This window comes from Mustela putorius, unplaced genomic scaffold (assembly GCF_011764305.1).
Source record: "Mustela putorius furo isolate JIRA1106 unplaced genomic scaffold, ASM1176430v1.1 tig00003987_pilon_pilon_pilon, whole genome shotgun sequence".
NCBI lineage: Eukaryota > Metazoa > Chordata > Mammalia > Carnivora > Mustelidae > Mustela > Mustela putorius.
Window position 1 is genome coordinate 10,993,558 of NW_025422126.1, and position 19,647 is coordinate 11,013,204.

Consider the following 19,647-nt stretch of genomic DNA (forward strand, 5'->3'; position numbering starts at 1 on the left):
TAGTTTTAGATTTATAGGAAAGTTGCAAAGACAGTACAGAGTGTTCCCATATACTCCACAGAGTTTCCCATATTACTAAAATCTTATATAAGTATGGTACATTTCTTACAACTAATGAACCAATATTTATACATTAATATTAACTAAAATCTATTTTTTTTCAGATTTTTTACCTAATGTCCTTTTTCTGTTCCAGGATCTCATCTAGAACACCACATTAAATTTCGTCCTCATGTCTCCTTAAGTTTCTCTTGGTTGTGCCAACCACATTCATGTTGACCTCAGCAATTTTAAGGAGCACTGAGAGGAACCTTATAGAATGTTCTTTGATTTGGTTTGTCTGCTATTTTTCATAATTAGAAATGGGTTATGGATTCGGGGGAGGAAGACCACAGAGGTAAAATGCCATCCTACTCATATTGTTTCAAAGGTACATGCTTTCAACATGACTTACCACTGTTGATGCTGACCTTGATCACCTGATTAAAGTGGTGCTTATCAGGTTTTCCCCTGAAAAATGACCCTCCCTGCCATGCCCGTTCTTATACTAGATCCTTGCAAGGAAGTCACTATGTGCAGGCTATACCTCAAGGTTGGCAAGTTATGTACTACTTCCTTGAGCACAGAGCATATAAATTAAATCAACTGGAATTCTTCTGTGTGGGAGATTTGTATAACTCTCCTTTTATTCCTCAATATTAACATAATGATATTTTTCACATATACTTAGAAAATACAAAAAAAAAACCTCATCATCATATAGAATCATAAAATACTCATTTTTATCTAATAATGGAGAAAAAAAGGCCTTTCAGGTACAGACACATCAGTTTCTTCTTTTTCAGTTTTGGTGTTGAAATATCAGATCATACTGCTTTTCTACTTAAAATCCTTCAATATCTTCTCATCATCAACAAGATAGGGTCTGATAACTTTGCCCACATAAAGGGCTTAAAAGTTCCTTTGTAATCTAACTTCATCTTCTTTCATGTTATTCCATATTTCCTATGCCATGCAGTGTTTTTGTGAAAATTAAAACTAATTTATGCAAAACACCCATCATATAATACACACTCAATAAAAGAGAGTAATTCTAAGTACTTAAAAAATTATCTTCCTTGATATATAAATTATGTGAGAATAAAATTCACTTACCAACTGAAATAGAGAAGTAGGAGGTTCAGAAAGTAAAAGGAAAGAAAGTTATTTTATGGTACTGATAATCTTTTAGTTTTTATAGCTCTATATCATACAAGGAGAACCACTGTTTTCTTACAAAAAAGAAAAATGAAATTGGACCATTTCCTTACACCACACACAAAAATAGACTCAAAATGGATGAAGGACCTCAATGTGCGAAAGGAATCCATCAAAATCCTTGAGGAGAACACGGGCAGCAACCTCTTCGACCTCTGCCGCAGCAACATCTTCCTAGGAACAACGCAAAAGGCAAGGGAAGCAAGGGAAAAAATGAACTATTGGGATTTCATCAAGATCAAAAGCTTTTGCACAGCAAAGGAAACAGTTAACAAAATCAAAAGAGAACTGACAGAATGGGAGAAGATATTTGCAAACGACATATCAGATAAAGGACTAGTGTCCAGAATCTATAAAGAACTTAGCAAACTCAACACCCAAAGAACAAATAATCCAATCAAGAAATGGGCAGAGGACATGAACAGACATTTCTGCAAAGAAGACATCCAGATGGCCAACAGACCCATGAAAAAGTGCTCCATATCACTCGGCATCAGGGAAATACAAATCAAAACCACAATGCGATATCACCTCACACCAGTCAGAATGGCTAAAATCAACAAGTCAGGAAATGACAGATGCTGGTGAGGATGCGGAGAAAGGGGAACCCTCCTACACTGTTGGTGGGAATGCAAGCTGGTGCAGCCACTCTGGAAAACAGCATGGAGGTTCCTCAAAATGTTGAAAATAGAACTGCCCTATGACCCAGCCATTGCACTATTGGGTATTTACCCTAAAGATACAAACGTAGTGATCCAAAGGGGCACGTGCACCCGAATGTTTATAGCAGCAATGTCCACAATAGCCAAACTATGGAAAGAACCTAGATGTCCATCAACAGATGAATGGATCAAGAAGATGTGGTATATATACACAATGGAATACTATGCAGCCATCAAAAGAAATGAAATCTTGCCATTTGCGACAACATGGATGGAACTAGAGCGTATCATGCTTAGCGAAATAAGTCAAGCAGAGAAAGATAACTATCATATGATCTCCCTGATATGAGGAAGTGGTGATGCAACATGGAGGCTTAAGTGGGTAGGAGAAGAATAAATGAAACAAGATGGGATTGGGAGGGAGACAAACCATAAGTGACTCTTAGTCTCACAAAACAAACTGAGGGTTGCTGGGGGGAGGGGGTTTGGGAGAAGGGGGTGGTATTATGGACATTGGGGAGGGTATGTGCTTTGGTGAGTGCTGTGAAGTGTGTAAACCTGGTGATTCACACACCTATACCCCTGGGGATAAAAATATATGTTTATAAAAAATTAAAAATTAATTAAAAAAAAAAAGACATACTAAAGATAAAAAAAAAAAGAAAAGAAATAATAGCAGTGTAATGTTGAATAGAGCATGGTCCAAATCCCAAGGAATTTAAAATTTATTATGTCTTGTTTACTTAAATCAAATACATAACATAGTATAGATCAGAAAACTTATGACTATTGAGCTTCCCAATCATTAGAACCATGGTTGGGATAATGTCACTTTATATTTATTTAGTCCTTTCTATGGAGCTACCAATGTACAAGGCACTAGGGAATTCAAGGGTGGGTAAGACCATTTCCCTGAATGGTTCATCAGTTAATATAAATTATGGACATATAAGAAATCATAATTAGATGAATGTAAAAATAACAGAAGTACTAGCTGAGAGAAAACAAGGGAAGCTTCATGGAGTGGTGAACCCTAAGGAATAGGTGAGATGGGAGTTAGCCCAGTTTTGGGAGAAAAGGAAGAAATTCTAACTATGCTGAACTGTTCAAACATGTAGATATGTACAGGAGAGAAATCTCAGCACATTTGGTCCTTGTCCCTAGTGCCATTATTCTCTTTTTTTGTAGTTTTAGCTCCAGAGCTGGGATAGTTTTTTGGCTTTGGACTAGCTCTGCTACTTTTTAAGCCCACCTCAGGATATATTCATGCTTTTGTTAAATAAAATAGAGTTTAGTAGAATAGGAAAATATTTTCTGTAAAATATCATCCCACCAAGAAAGCATACTTAATAATGGACTAAGCATTTAGGCTCTTTCAGCTGAATTTTTCTGTTCAGATTTCATAATATGCAGGTGACTATTAAAGTAATAACAATTATGGCCATTTAATAGCATTCCCTCCCCCTATTTCCTAGGCAAGGCAATTTATTTTCAAATGCATAAGCTCCAAATAGAGAGTGATTATTATGGTAATGGACTAAAATGCAAAACAAATGTGGTCATGACACATGGAGAAACATTCCCAGGATGCTACCAAGCAAAGATCTGCACCTTTATGGATATTAAAAAGATACATTCCTTTATCAACATACCCTGCCATTTCTCCCACATATATTTCCCAGTGTTTCCCATATGCTAAGCATTGTGATACCAGGATGGAAATCTATAGTTCCTGAATTCAAGACTTTGGTTGAAGAAAGAAATGTAAACACTCTATCATGGGGACAATTTTTAACCAGGGTTCTGCACATAGGGTGAGTGATGCTCAGAGAGCCATCTACACCTGCCTGGTGATGGTGGGGAAGGTCCCAGAGCAGGGAAAAGCTGAAGTTGAAGGAAGGAACAGTAGTTTGCCAGAACTGCAAGGAAATAGTGTGCAGAGGTATTTGACTATAAGCGTTATTGAGGGGAAAGGTGAAGGAAAAAAAAAAAAGACTAAAATGAAGGTTCAAAACAAACTGAGGGTGGCGGGGGGGAGGTAGAGGGTGGTGGGGTAATAGACATTGGGTAGACATTGGAGAAGGTACGTGCTATGGTGAGTGCTGTGAAGTATTATAAACCTGGCGATTCACAGACCTGTATCCCCGGGGCTAATAATACATTATATGTTCATAAAAAACTTTAAAAATTATTAAAAAAAAAAAGTGCTAAAAAAAACCTAAAGTGAAGGTTGAACACAGGGGGCAATGTTTCAATTTCTGAGGCTGCAAAATCACAGGTTTTTTGTTTGTTTGTTTGTTTGTTTGTTTTTAAGGTTCTATTTCTTTGTCAGAGAAAGAGAGAGCACAAGCAGGGGGAATAACAGGCAGAGGGAGAAGCAGGCTCTCTGCTCAGCAGGGAGTTCAATGTGGGACTTAATCCTAAGACTCTGGGATCATGACCTGAGCCAAAGGTAGATGTTTAACCTACTGAGCCACCCAGGTATCCACAAAGTCTCAGTTGTAAATAACACTTCTTTTAGAAAGGAGGTTCGTTCACAACATTGTCTTCACTGCCATCTCTGCATAACATTTCCTAACTTTCAACCTGTCTTCTGAATTATTTAACTCGGCATAATCAAAAGGCAGCTTTTTTCCCTCCAGCTGTCCCCCAAGAGTTCAAGTATTGTGAGGGCAAAGATGGTTTCTTCCTCTAGTGCTCTGTTAACAACCAGGTCTTTACTTCCAAAATTCTTAGAACTTCTTTGAAAAAAAGATTGCGATTGGTCTCCTACTTGCCTAATCCATTCACATCTTCTCTTACCAACAGTTTCTCTGTCTAGCTCCTGAGAAACTCTAAGTTTAGTGTTCCCTTCTTTCCTGTCTGCTTCTTTCATTTAGACATTTGTTAAAGTAGTACCTTTTTTTCATCCTCCTCCTCCCCTAATTCTGCATAGCATTGGTTTCATAGCTTTGTTCTAGTATCTTAACAGTCACTGGCAATTAGGCCTAGCCTTTCATAAGGACCAGCACTGCCTGGCAGCCACAGGCAGGACAGCTCTGCACAGGTTCCAAAACATTCTCCTGAATCACTGCACTGAACACAGGTACCCTTGCTGCCCTCCTTTTCCAGCTTGGTCTTTCTCCTATATCCATAAGAATTGTCATTACTTTTCTCTTTGAACTTTTAGTCATTTTCTAGTTCCAAATTAGTTTCAATTTCTGTAAATCACTGCTTTATGATTCTAACCTTACATTAGAGTAGAAACTCTTCTATATCCTTACTTCAAAACACTACCTACTCTAAGGTCTAGCCTCACCATCTCTTAGAAAATTAAAGATTATTTCTGTTACTTAAGAAGAAGAAGAAGAAAAAGAAAGAAAGAAACCAACCACAAAAAGAACCCCCTAAACAAACAAACAAACAAACAAACAAAACACCCAAGGCATTTCAGCCCAGCAGCCAAATCTGTGACACACCTAAGGCAACCTTCTAAAAGTATAGAGTGAGAAGGCTTGCCTTCTCCTCCATCCATCTTTCCTTCAAACAGTTGAGTCACATAGAACTCATTACTGTTCCCATGTGGTCTCCCACTTTGTGGACTTGGCTTCTGTTGTCTCTTCTACCTGCAATGCCATCAGTCTCAGTCTACAAAAGTTCAAGCATTCTACCTATTCAAGATTGGCCTGGTGCCTTGAATAATATTTCTACCATCCAAAACAGAAAAAAAAAATCTCTTTTCCTAACTCTGAAAAGACAATCTCCCTCATAGTGTGTGTTATACTCAAGCACAGAAATAATCTAGTGTGATAGTTATCTTTCATTCAGTCTGTTATTTTAGGCTTCCACATTATCATCAACATTAGAGTAGGACCGTTGACTTTAGGTATAAGATTAGCTAGAAGGTTTATTACTCCAAATTAGACCTTCTGATGAGATTCTAAATTCTCCCATATAATTATTGCCAGCAAGAAATGATCCAGCACCATATATTTAATTGCAGGGTGTTTTGTGTGTGTGTGTGTGTGTTTCCATAGAGGATAGAGTTGGATCGGGAGGTTGATTCATTGAAGCAAATCAGGTAAACAGCATCTAGTGCCAGGGGATTTAAAGGTTCATCCGTTTCTATTTATTCCTGTAACTTAAAGAGCCCAATTAAATATAATGGGTTAAATTATTAAAAATCTGTTTGATTATCACTACTTACTCAGTGAGACACTGATTAAAGCTTTGGGAAGAGACAATTCTATTCATAGAGCTGAGATGGGGAGCAAGATCAGAAATAGTTTATAGGTGCTTTTTACCTTTTATTCTTTAAGGCCTTTAATGAGGGAAAAATACAGAAAACCTGAAAATCTGTTCTTCAAAGTCAAAGTAAGCAGAGGATGCAGCACCAACACTATGATACTTTTGAGGGTTGGCTTATACTTCCCAGTTGCCAGAAATGTGCCCCATACTACTTTGCCCCATCCACACTCCCTGAGAGACATTATCTCTTCAAAAATTAAAGCAAAACAAAGCAAAAAACAACAAAAAAACCACTATATTTTCTTTCCCTCACCCTTCCACTACCACTGACTTGACTCGTGCTATTTCAAATCATTTTAAGCTTTCCAAATCTTTTTTGGAAACAGTTTAACCAATGTCTGTGGAGTGACAAAACAGCACATTATAAAGAACACTGAACATGCAGTTATAGAGATTTTACCTCATTCTTTCTATCCAACCTTCATTCAAGAAATATTTTATAAGATAAGCTATGGGAACTCGGTCAAGTTAATTAGCTATGCTAAGATTCAGTTTCCTATCCGTGTAATACAGATATAATCATTATGACTTGCCTTCACAGTTGTGAGGATCAAATAAAATTTATAAAGTGAAATCACTTTAAAACACTATGTAAATCCATACATTTTGATGCTGAGAGAGTAATAGTAAGATGAAAAAGCTCAAAGGCCTTCAAATACTCTGTTGGCTGCAAACTGCTTCACCAAGTCCCATCCAGTGAATATTTACAATGTGGGTTAAGCACACTAGGAGCTGCAGGAATTGCACTAAAATGCAATGTCATGATTCTTCTTCCAAGGGAAAGGAGAGGGGAAAGAGAGAAGAGTCTTCCGTGGGGAAGAGCAATAAAAGACAGCATAAGGCAGGGGGCAAATATCCTTGCAGGCAGTCCCATGTGAGCTCAAAGGGAGGATAATGTGGGGAAAGCTGCAGTACTGCCTTCTGAGGCATTTCTGTTACTGAAGGAAACACAGTATCTATGGGACACTTATGAGTAGTATGACACAGCCATCAACTGACTTGGTCTGGCTGCTCTAAGGAGTACCACCAAGGTAAGAAACAGTGAATAGTCAAAGAAGAGAAGGCTCTGGATTGATGGGGTGATGGTGTAAATGTATACCCTCTATGAGAGTAGGATGAGGGGATGACTCTGTTTCCCCTCATATACAACACTCATTCTTCCTTTCTGCCCTAAGTTACCAGTTGTCATATCCATCTTTTGTTCTCCTTCCAACATGGGTGTTTCTCTGTGCTTACATACTCTGTGGCTTGTGGTTATGTGGAGTCAAAACAAAAGTACCCATGGGTTCTAGATTAAGACTTAGTTTACTTTATAGCCTACCTTTTTAAACTTGCAGCACTCTGAATGACCCCTTTAAGGAAACACCCTGCACCTCTATTTTCTCTGCATAAGAGGAATAATATGATCCTGGCTAGAAGGCAGGCAATACTTCTAGAAGAGGTGCTTAACAAATCAACATACTTCTTTAGTTTATACTAGGCAGTCAATAAATACTTCAATAAATGCTACTAATTATTATTGCATCTATTACCTAGACCCCACTGCGGGGGGGGGGGGGTTAGGGAGACTATCCTAAAAGGTTCTAGAGTAAAATTTTGTCTAATATAAAACTATAGTGAACCTTGCCCATACCTCACTTCAAAGTCTGTAGTTCCTGTAAAAGAACCAAAGCTGGCCAGCACATTTCAAACTCTTAAAAAAAAAAAAAAAATCAACATTGATTCTCTTCAGTAAATTGCATAACTGGGTCATTTCTAGATTACTACAGTTTTATTGTGATTATTTTAGTGCACAAGGAAAGGACGAATAGTTTGATGTGATGATTACAGAATAGTTACCAATATTTTAAATTATTTTTTTGTTTCTAATAAAAAGCTTTTTCCCTTAGCTACTAGGAAGTTCAGAGGGAAAGTGAACTCAAAAACCCACCAATTTTGTTAACTCTGACAAAATTCTCAGCTTCTTTTTTCTGGTACAATTTCATAGACATTATAGAATATTTTACTTTGCACAAGCTGCCTCACATACTAGCCTTATATACTAGCCTTATATCCCTATAGATAGCTTGTCATTACTTTCTATCCACATATGACCTCATAGACTAAAAAATAGCAGTATGCTAAAACTGTAGAAACAGTACAAGCAGCTAATCAGTCTAAATCCAAACAACATATATGTATGCAAAGGAGGCATTGTTTGCGTAGAAACAGATGGTTCAGAAATGATTTAACTTGATATCATTTAGCCATGAAAACTGTTTTTTACTATTTTACTAACCTCACTGTGTGTTTCTAGCTCAAAGTACCGGTCCACAGTGGTAAAACTATAGCTGTATATCACAGTTTGTTTAGATTTGCAACCAGTACATTGATAGAAAGCACCATCATTTACCTATTTATTTATTTAAGATTTTTTATTTATTTGGCAGAGAGGGACACAGCAAGAGAGGGAACACAAACAGGAGGAGTGGGAGAAACAGACTTCCTGCTGAGCAGGGAGCCCGATGCAGGGCTCGATCCCAGGACCCTGGGATCATGACCTGATCTGAAGGCAGACATCTGACAACTGAGCCACCGAGGCGCCCCATAGAAAGCATCATGATTTAAATGTACACTGACAAGCACTGGTCCATCTTATCATGTGAATCATATTGTGACAGCTAATTTAAAGACTGAATTCATTTACCATTTTCCCCTGAGCAAATTAAAGTTTCTGTATTTCTCTTCAAGTCAGTTTTAGCATTTGTGAAATGGGCTTTAGCATCAGATTAGTCTGCAGTCACTTCCTAACTCCAGCATTAAATGCTGGGAGGTTTGAGAGATATACTTTTAAAACATGTCTCCCAAATTCTTTAACACAGTTTCTACCAAATGGTGGGGGCCTATGTGTCTTTCCCTGAATCTGGGCTCTGTGACTTCTTGACAAATAGAACATAGGGAGAATGATGCTGTGTCAGTTTTTGGCTCAGACTTTATCAAACTGGCAGTCTCCATTTAGGCTGGCCACTCATAGAACCTGGTTACAATGCTCTGAAGAAGCCCAAGCAGTCCTCAGAGAGGACCGGGTGGAGAGAAACACAGCCTGCATCCCTGGCCTTGTGAGCATGCCAGTTTGAATGGGAAATCTCCAAACTTCGGTTGAAGTGCTTTCCTCTGATGTTTAGTGGATAAGAAACAAGCTGTCCCAGCCAAATCCTACTCTATTTGTGAGTGAATAAGTAATTGGCACTGTCTTAAGCCACTAAGTTTTACAGTACTTTGCTACACAGCAATAAATAATTAGACCAGTAGAAAAAGGTCTTATTTTTGCATAGAAAAGGCTATCATAAGGTTGTTGGCCAATATCAGAAGAGTTTCTGTGCTTCATAAGAATGTTACAAAATGATCGTGTTTAATAGTCAATTCAGGGGCACCTGAGTGCCTCAGTCAGTTAAGCATCAGACTCTTGATTTCACCTTAGGTCATGATCTCAGGATCATGAGATCAAGCCCCATGCCTGGCTCTGAGCTGGACATGGAGCCTGCTTAAGATTCTCTCTTTCCCTCTTCCTCTATACCACCCCAGTCCTGCACATGCACTCTCTCTCTTTCCCCCAAAAGAAACAAAAATAAAAATAAAATAAAATTCAGTCAATTTAAAAGTTTGTTAATTTGATACAGCTTTCTTATCAGTCTTCATTAATGAGGCAAATTAGGATACAGACATGTCTTATTTGATTGTGCTTTGAAGATATTGTGTTTTTTACAAGTTGCAGGTTTGTGATTACCCCACTTTGAGGCAAGTGTACTGGCACCATTTTTCTAACATTTGCTCACTCTGTGTTTCTTTGTCACATTTTGGTAATCTTTGCAATATTTCAAACTTTTTCATTATTATTTTATTTGAATTGCTGCAATCTCATGATAAAATGTTAACGGATGAGGAGTTGCTTCTCATGGATGAGCAAAGAAAGTGGTTTTCGAAATGGAATCTACTGGTGAAGATGCTGTGAAAATTGTTGAAATGACACAAAGGATTTAGAATATGGCATAAACTTAGTTGATAAAGCAGTGGCAGGGTTTGGGAAGATTGACTCCAATTCTGAAAGAAGTTCTACTATGGTAAATTGCGATCAAACAGCATCACATGCTACAGAGAAATTGTCTACGAAAGGAAGAGTCAATTGATGGGGAAAGCTTCACTGTTGTCCTATTTGGAGAAACTGCTACAGCCATCCCAACCTTCAGGGACCACCTGATCTGTCAACAGCCATCAACACTGAGATAAGAACCTGCACTAGCAAAAAAAAAATATTATCACTCACTGGAAGTTCAGATGAGGCTTAGCATTTTTTTTAGCATTAAAGTATTTTTTAAATTAAGATAAGTACATTTTGGAGACATAATGCTATTTCACACTTAATGGACTACAGTATAGTGTAAACATAACTTTGCTATGAACTGGGAAAGCAAAAAAAGTCATTTGACTCACTTTATTGTGTCAGTCTGAAACGGCACCCACAATATGTGGAAGGTATGCCTGTAGTTACTGTTTATTGAATAACTCTGTACATTGAATGAACATGTTACAGGTTTCATAATAATTCCACTAATATATTACTATTGTATCTCTTTTATTAATAAGAAAACTTAGGCCTAGGGAACCTATATAGTAATAAGTAGCATGATTTGGATATGAATACTGATAGGTTAATGCTAAAGCCAATATCTTCCTGTTTCATGATAACTTTCATGTATATAATTCAATAAAAAGGTTCATTTAAAAATCAATATGACAGCAAATACTGAATGGACTTAGAAACAGAGGCTTTAATAAGACTTTCCTGAAAAAGTTAGCTAAGCAGTGGAGTAAGCAGTACCTCCTGGACATAGGACACAGCAGAAGCAAAGGCTCTGAGACATGATATTTCCTTGCCAGAGACCTGAACCTGCATATATTTTGGTATTACTGAGGTTTTGAGTTTGGAGCAGGGAATGGTAGAAAAGTCACTGGAAAAGTAAGGGAGGGAGGGCTTTGAGAATGTGTGTGCCTTTTGGAGGAGCCTGGTCTCGTGCTTGAATGTTAGAGAGCCTTTGAGAGTTTATAAGCAGATTAAGTGATATGGCAAAATTTCATAGCCCCAACCCCTTGGGAATCTCCATCATATGTCTAGCATGGTAATTCAAAGTCCAATGTTAGAATTCATCTTCTGGATTCTGAATATTGGTACTTCTATTACTAGGGTTTTCACCTAAGGGGATGTGAGCTCTTTGGGGATCATGAAATTATTGCAAGGGGTCCAAGATTACTTGTGCCTGTAAACTGAATGCTAAGAGAGTTATATATAACATTTTCTATGCTGAAATCCCTTTATATTAGTGAAATGTCGAACTTGATAGTCTATGCCATCTATGCTTTGGGGAATCAAGAGATAACCTAAATCTATGACTTGACACTATAGTGACACAAAGGGACAGTTTCAACCAGCCAGATATAACTGATGAAGAAGCCAGGAGCAGCGGTTAGCAGAAAGGGGTCACAAGATGCAGTGGGTACAAATATATGGGAAATGTGCATTTTTCTCAGAGAAAAAACACAAGTGGTGGATTAAACTGCCCAAGACTGTTGGGAATAGTTATAGGCAGTTGAGGAAGCCTCTGAAGAGTTTGAGGTCATACAAGTAACCTATATTTATTTCTTTTACATGTTTCTCCTCTCTTCCAACTATGAACTACTCAGTGGTAACAAACACAACTCATGTTTCTCTGCACAGGTTTCACTTCTAATGAAGTGTTCAGGGTGCAAAGGTGTTCAAAATTGTTCTATAAATGAGTGAATTTTCTTTAAAAGTTTTAATTTTAGGGGCACCTGGGTGGCTCAGTCATTAAGTGTCTGCCTTCAGCTCAGGTCATGATCCCAGGGTCCTGGGATCGAGCCCCATATTGGGCTCCTTGCTTGGCAGGAAGCCTGTTTTCTCCCTCTCCCACTCCCCCTCCTTGTGTTCCTTCTCTCGCTATGTCTCTGTCAAATAAATTAATAAATAATTTTTTTAAAGTTTTAATTTTAATAAAAGATCTCCATCTCAAGACTATGTTAATATCTATCTTCCATACCCTTCAAATATTTGTGAGAGAACAAGTTGTTTCAGGAACAGCTGAATTTAATAGTTTTATTGTACTTAAAGGAACAGCTGAATTTAATAGTTTTATTGTAGTTAAACTAGGCTTATACTAGTACATAATTGGTAATTCTCTGAGTAATTTATATTAAGTGGAGGGTAATTTGTATATAAATGATTTGGGTTAATTCATTTGTTTGTTTTTCTGTCTGCTTCTTTCCTCAAAACAACCTGCATACACTTTTCCATGACTTTCAGTTTATGTCGGGGTTCAACTATAACATGGAAGCCATGCATAGGCAAACCAAAAATACCAACCTTGGAAGGGAGTTAGAAATAATCTAACAACTATTATTTCTTTTTTAAAACAATTTTAAATATTAGAAACTAAAGCTTAAGCCTTGAGCCCTGTGCCTATAAGTTGGCAGAAATGTCACAAAACTTGACTGATTAAATGAAACAGCCAGAACCGAATCCTAGAACTAAGTTTAGCAGACATTACAACATACCTTTGTGCTATCATTTTAGATCTGAACATGGCAGGGTTTCTGCCTTATTGCCACCTTAAAGTTTCCATCAAAAAGTAACAAAATATTCCAACAAGTCATTTTCAAAAATGCTAATAAAATGTTAAAGGGGAAGAGAAACCATGAATGAAGAAAAGGGAGAAATCAAATGTACTAACTTTAGGGACCGATATCTTAATGAAATTAAAAATCATATTGGTAATTTTTCTGCCCTTTTGTCTATTTTAACTGAGTATGCACTATATCAAAATTGCATATCCTCATTCTTAGGTATATCAACGTATCACATTTTATCATATGACTAAATTGCTCACTAAAACATCATTTTGATGGCTTTGTAATAAGTTAAAGTACTGAGGAGTAAGTCATGCTGCATAATTTCCCCTGAGCTTTAGTTTCCTCATGGGCCACCTGGGACTATTAATACTTACCTATTAATATCTGTTTTACAGAGAACTCATGAGGATTAACTGAGATTGTGATTAGGAGTAAAGTGCCAAACCCCAAAACTAAATCATTGCTACAGAACAAATTCTTATGTTTCCCCAGAATTCATATATTGAAATCCTTAAATTAAAAAAATATACATATTGTTTACCTCAGGTCCAATTTAATTGGATACCCTGTATTTTATCTGGCAACCCTATTTTCAACAGCAATTTAGGGATGTAGCATATCTAGAATTTAGAGGTACAAACTTTGAAACCAAGGTGAAATCCCAGCTCTGATATCCTGTTGCTTTTACAAAACCAGTTTCCCCTTTCTATTTCAGTTTCACGTCTATAAACTAGTGGTAACAACAGTACTTAATAAGTTTTTAGGGGAAACTAAATGAGTTTTTAAAAAATTAGCACAAGGGATGCCTGGGTGGCTCAGTTGGTTAAGCAGCTGTCTTCGGCTCGGGTCATGATCCCAGCGTCCTGGGATCGAGTCCTTGCTCCGCGGGGAGCCTGCTTCTCCCTCTGACTCTGCCTGCCTCTCTGTCTCCCTGTGCTCGCTCTCGCTCGCTGTTTCTCTGACAAATAAATAAATAAAATCTTTAAAAAAAAAATTAGCACAATACCCAAGACTTTGTTAAAAAAAAAAAGTTAACATTATTTTTGTTTTTCTCTATCACAGGACAACTCACACCAAATTGTATTGTTCACTTATCTTTGTTTCCCATGGACTAAGATATTTGAGAACAGAGTATGTCGGATTTTTTGGGGTTTTTTTGTTTTCTTTTAATGTTATTTGTAATACTGCATTTAAATTTACTCCATTATTCTTAACATATCATTCAATAAATATTTTTTAATAAATTAATCTTTAGTAGGTTTCTAAGTCACCTCTGAAATCTGATTTATATTACTTTATTCCACAACATACTCTTCATTAAAAAAATGAAAAGTTAACTTAACAGAAATCATATCACAAATTTCTTATCTGCAGAGACTGGATACATTTACCATCCTATTGTCTTTCTGGGGCTCCATTTTCTTGCTTGTAAAATCTGGGAGACAAAGGACAGAAATATCTGCTTCATAGACTAGAACAATGTCATTTGAGTGTCAAGGTGAGATTAAAAGTAGATGGTTTTAGGGCACCTGGGTGACTCAGTAAGTTAAAGCCTCTGCCTTCGGCTCAGGTCATGATCCTGGAGTCCTGGGATCCACCCCTGCATCGGGCTCTATGCTTAGCAGGGAGCCTGCTTCCTCCTCTCTCTCTCTCTGCCTGCCTCTCTGCCTACTTCTGATCTCTGTCTGTCAAATAAATAAATAAAATCTTAAAAAAAAAAAAATGTAGATGGTTTCTCTGTAAATGGCCTACTCTGAATATCCTCTTCTATTCTGGTTGCTGACTGGTTTTTCATGGTGACAGTCTCTCAGTTTTCCCTTCATAAGGTGGTGGCTTGTTAAGTAAGTTCATGCATGTGAAAGTCAATGCACATGGACTCTACTCTTACATTCTGTTCCAGTTTAAACTGATTCAATTCTATTTTCCCAACCATTCTCTGTCTACCAACTACCTAATGAAACCAAAGTGGGGATTATTAGCCTTGGTTCTAACTTAAAACTGGCTCACTCTCCTTCTGATTTGCCTGGAGCACTTTCTAAGGTTGCTGATTCCTCATAGCAGACTTGACAGTTACTCTAGTTAGAAACAATTCTGTTTATTCATTCAGACTTCCTCACTCTCATTTTGATTCCTACTTTGAAAAAAAAAAAAAAAGAAAGAAAAAAAATCACTGGAAGGAAGCTCGTAGTTCTTACTTCTTATATTGTTATATAATAGGAAGGACAATACTGAACACAACTACCATTTATTAACTAGCATATAAGGGACTGAGAATGTGTTAAATGATCTACATATGCTCTCTACTTTAATCCTTAAGATGCACATCTGCAATCTATGTAATTTTTTCCCACTTTATGTAGAAAGAGAAAAAGTGACATAGGTGTGAGATAAAATCAAAATTCACAGTGTGGATTTTACTTTTACTGTTTTTCTAGCGTTGACTTTCTTTGACAGTGTGAGGCTTTAAAGTGCATATGGCTTAAGGAGAAACCTGAGTCAACTCCAGCCTCTGTGTTGAATACCTGTGGGCACTGGGTCAATGCAATCAATTTAATTCAATTTAGTGCAGTTCTACATTTAGTAAATACCTGCTTCATGTAAGAATCTATTAAGGCACCAAGAGAAATGAAAGTTGAAAAGGAAATGGTGTAAGTTCTTATTGAATTGAGAACACAGTATAGGAGATTAGATATATACACAAAGACCTTCATTACAAAACACACTATGACAGTTCATGTTAAAAAAAAAGGCACAGACAATTGGTAATAGAAACAGAAGAGAGAGACATTTTGACAGGGAGGATCAGGAAGAAAGAAAATTTGGACAAGCGACCCAAGAGAAGGCAAATGATCTTAGTTTGAGAGACAGAGCTCTTAAAGACCACTAGATTCAAATCCTTGCTCCAGCAGCAAACAGAGAGCTACAAAGACCATTAGCAAAGCACTTGACCTCTGGCAGCTTTGGTTTCTTTATCTCCAAAAGGGTCTAAAACAATTCATACCGACTAGGAAGAGGATTCTGTGGATGTTAGAAGCAAATACACTGGATATAGAACATATCACAGCATCTAGCATACTTCCTGACACCAAATAAGCATTTGATAAAGACTAACACTGAAAACAAGAGAGCTAGTATTTGTTTTTAAAGATTTTATTTATGTGAGTGGGGGTGAGGGGGAAGAATAGAGGGAGAGGGAGGATCCCAGGGAGAGTGGGAAGCAGAGAAGGAGAAGTAGACTCCCTGCTGAGCAGGGACCCCCCCCCTCCCCTGCCCAATGTGGAACTCGATCCCAGTACTCCCTGGTGATGACCCAAGCCAAAGCGCCAAGTCAGGCGCTTAACCAACTGAGCCGCCCAAGTGCCCAAGAACTAGTATTTTTAATAAATAGCACAAAAGGTGGAAGGACAGGATTTAGATCTCCAGGGACAAGATGACTCAATAGGGTGAAAACACATGGAGGAAGGAATATGTTTGTGGAATAGATTATAACTGAAACAGAAGTTTCAGTGTCACATTGATGGTTTGAAAGTAATCCAAGCAAGGAATAACAAGGCAGACTTGATGTGGAACAGCACACCTAGCCTGGAGGTCAGCTGAACTAAGAGGGGCTAGGAGATCTTGGCAGTTTCTAAGCTACAGGCTGGAAAGTGAAGATTTAAATACAGCTTTACCTATGCTCTCCCCACCTGTGTAAGAGAGAGCATGATGACGCCCTCCACAAATAAAGAGAAAACAAACCAAAAAAGTGAAGGTTTTTAAAAACAAAATCTTCAGTTTGAGGTGAGGTAATCTGTAGTTGATGTATGCAGAGTTTGAGAAGGAAGTTAACCACATCAATAACAATTGGAGCAACTCTTAACAGCAGATTCTTTGCCCACACTGGTCTAAATTCTATACTCATATTTTCCAATACTAGCCATACAAAATGCTCTGAGCTGGAAAGTACTGTTATTCTTATTTTATAAATGAGAAAATTGAGGTTTCAGAGGTTTTAGTAGCCTGTCTAAAGTTATGAAACTGTGGACAAGCAAAAATACAAACCTGGGCCTAATTTCAACACCCATAATTTTATCTTCTACACAACACTGTCTTCAAAACAATCAATCTGAAAGAATTACATCTGTTGTAACCAACTTAGTGTATCATGGTAAGTAATAAACTAAATAATGAAATCTAGTGATGCCCTCAAATACACTGTAAATTGCTATAAAAATGTTGGTTACTATTTTACTAGTGGTAGTGTCACTAATAATAGGAGTCTCTAGTGAATAGCCCCTACTTTCCCATCCAATCCTTTTCATGATTATTTATTCAACAACTGAGCCCTAAAATAGTCATTAATTCACCCTGTGGGGATCTGAACCAGGAGAGAAGTATTTATAAAGCCATGGCCCGGAAAATAAGACTGTAGAAAATGCCTGACCTTCCGATATAAGGATGAAAACTATGATGGCACTCTGGTTTGGCCTGTCTTCTAAAGAACTAAAGATCAGGTTTACACATCAGATGATAGATACATTTACAAAGACCTGGTCAATCTTCCTTTACCTGAGAGAACTGGAAATTCTACTTTCTATAGGGACTTTGACAACTCTTTTAACCACTCCAACTTATTTTTTAGGCAGACTGTGGAACAGAAAGCCATCCATGCACAAATGGACCAAACCAAATACAAATAAATGTCCAATGTAGATCTCAAATATAAATGAAATTGTCTTTGAGAAATCAGTAGCAAACAAAATACTACCAGTGAGTCAAAATGTCCATTTACCCACAACTATTTAGCAAGAATTAACTGAATGTTTACTATGCTTCAGACACTGTACTACATTCCTTACATAATATGATGAATTCTACCGAAGCCTAGGCAAGTCAAACATTATCTCCGTTTCACAAGTGAGGAGATGGGTTCTGCAGAGTTTTTCAAAATCATGTAGAGTAAGTGCTGGAATGGATTTAAATCTGGATCTGTTTGATTTCCACCCTAAACCTAGATATTGATAATGGAAAGTGAACAAGACATGATTTTTATGTTCAAAAAAAGCACAGCCTTAGGGCGCCTGGGTGGCTCAGTGGGTTAATCCTCTGCCTTCAGCTCAGGTCATGGTCTCAGGGTCCTGGGATTGAACCCCACATAGGGCTCTCTGCTCAGCAGGAAGCCTGCTTCCCCCTCCCTCTCTGCCTGCTGCTTTGTCTGCTTGTGCTCTCTCTCTCTGTCAAATAAATAAATAAAATCTTAAAAAAAAAAAAAAAAGCACAGCCTAGTTGGAGAGGCAGATTCCTAACTGATATATTACAACGAGATACAACTGAATAAAAGATGTAACAAAGGAGCTCACTTGGGTATGACTTGGAGTAGACTTTATACAAAAGCTCAATTGTGAAGGTTTGGTAAAAATTTGTTCAGACAAACAAAGAGATTAGAAGGCATTTTAGGCAAAAATAACAGAAATTGCAAAGCATAGGATCACTAAATGTTGTGTATCCCCATTTAGAGAACTGGAGAGTTCCCTTCCATCTCTACCAGGGGATATATGGAGGTTGAGAGCAAGAGAAAGAATACCCAACAACTAAGCTGGAATACCAAACTAAGGGTTTTGAATTTTTTCTGGCTGATAAATAGGGGGAAATAAGGAGGTTGAAGTATATGAATTCTAAAATTTTCAAACTGTATAGCTATAAAAGGAAGCACAGATTAAAAGTTGACAGGCTTATAGAAAACACAGAAATATACTGATTCTCCTTTTGTTTCCAAGACTGACACAAGTTAAAGTAAAGCCATCACACAAAAATGCATTAATAAAAATGTCACTGCCTATCTGGACAATTAGGCAAGGAAAGTAGAAGACATTTTAAATTTCTGATTGTACTAGAATAGCTATGAAAAAACTTGGTTTTCTAGTCTCACAACTTTATAAAGCCATTTTTATCTACCCCATCAAATATGATGCACGATCAATGCTCAAACTATGGCTAAGAACCTGGTCTCCTTCCAAATTAACAAACAGAATTAATGGATTTGAGCCCATAGTATATCTGCATTAGAAAAGTTTCCAAGGTGAAGCAATCATCAATAGAAAGGAAACTACAGTAACTAAACAGAGAAAATTTAAAATATGTAAGCAGTAATCTAAGAGGAACTTATTATTGATAACAGTTTATATATTGATGCAACATTCTTGGGGTAGCTCCTAGAACATATTCAAAGAAAAAAGAAATGTGTGTCCTCTAGATTGAAAAAGCTCTTGTCCCTATTGCAGCACTATCACATGGGCACTAATAGGATTGGAAAGGTGCTTAGTATGTCCTTGGAAGATTGTCCGCTAATTCAGTGACTTTCAGTTGAAAGCAGGGATGTGAACTAAAGGAAAAAAAAAAAAAGTCAAAGAACAAATCTGAGAAGTTAAAAGAAATTAGAAAACCAACAAATAGTAATTTTAAAAAGACAGTAGTTTCCTCTGATTAAATACAATGTAGACTAGAATTTGAATAGTCAAGTTATTAACCAAAACACAAGAAAGGTAAAATATTGGTTTGAGTGTTTAATAATGCAATGGATCCAGAATCCACAGAAAAATGTTTATTATCTATCTATCTAATCAATATATATATAAATCATTATTACTCTTTGCTTTATCAAGCTTCCTTATCTTTTTTTTTTTTTTTACAAAAACATAAAGCATAAGTTGTATGTTCAAAAGTCATTTCCCTGGCATAAAATCTTGTCTTTACTGTCATCCAGTCTAAGAAAAAGAGAATG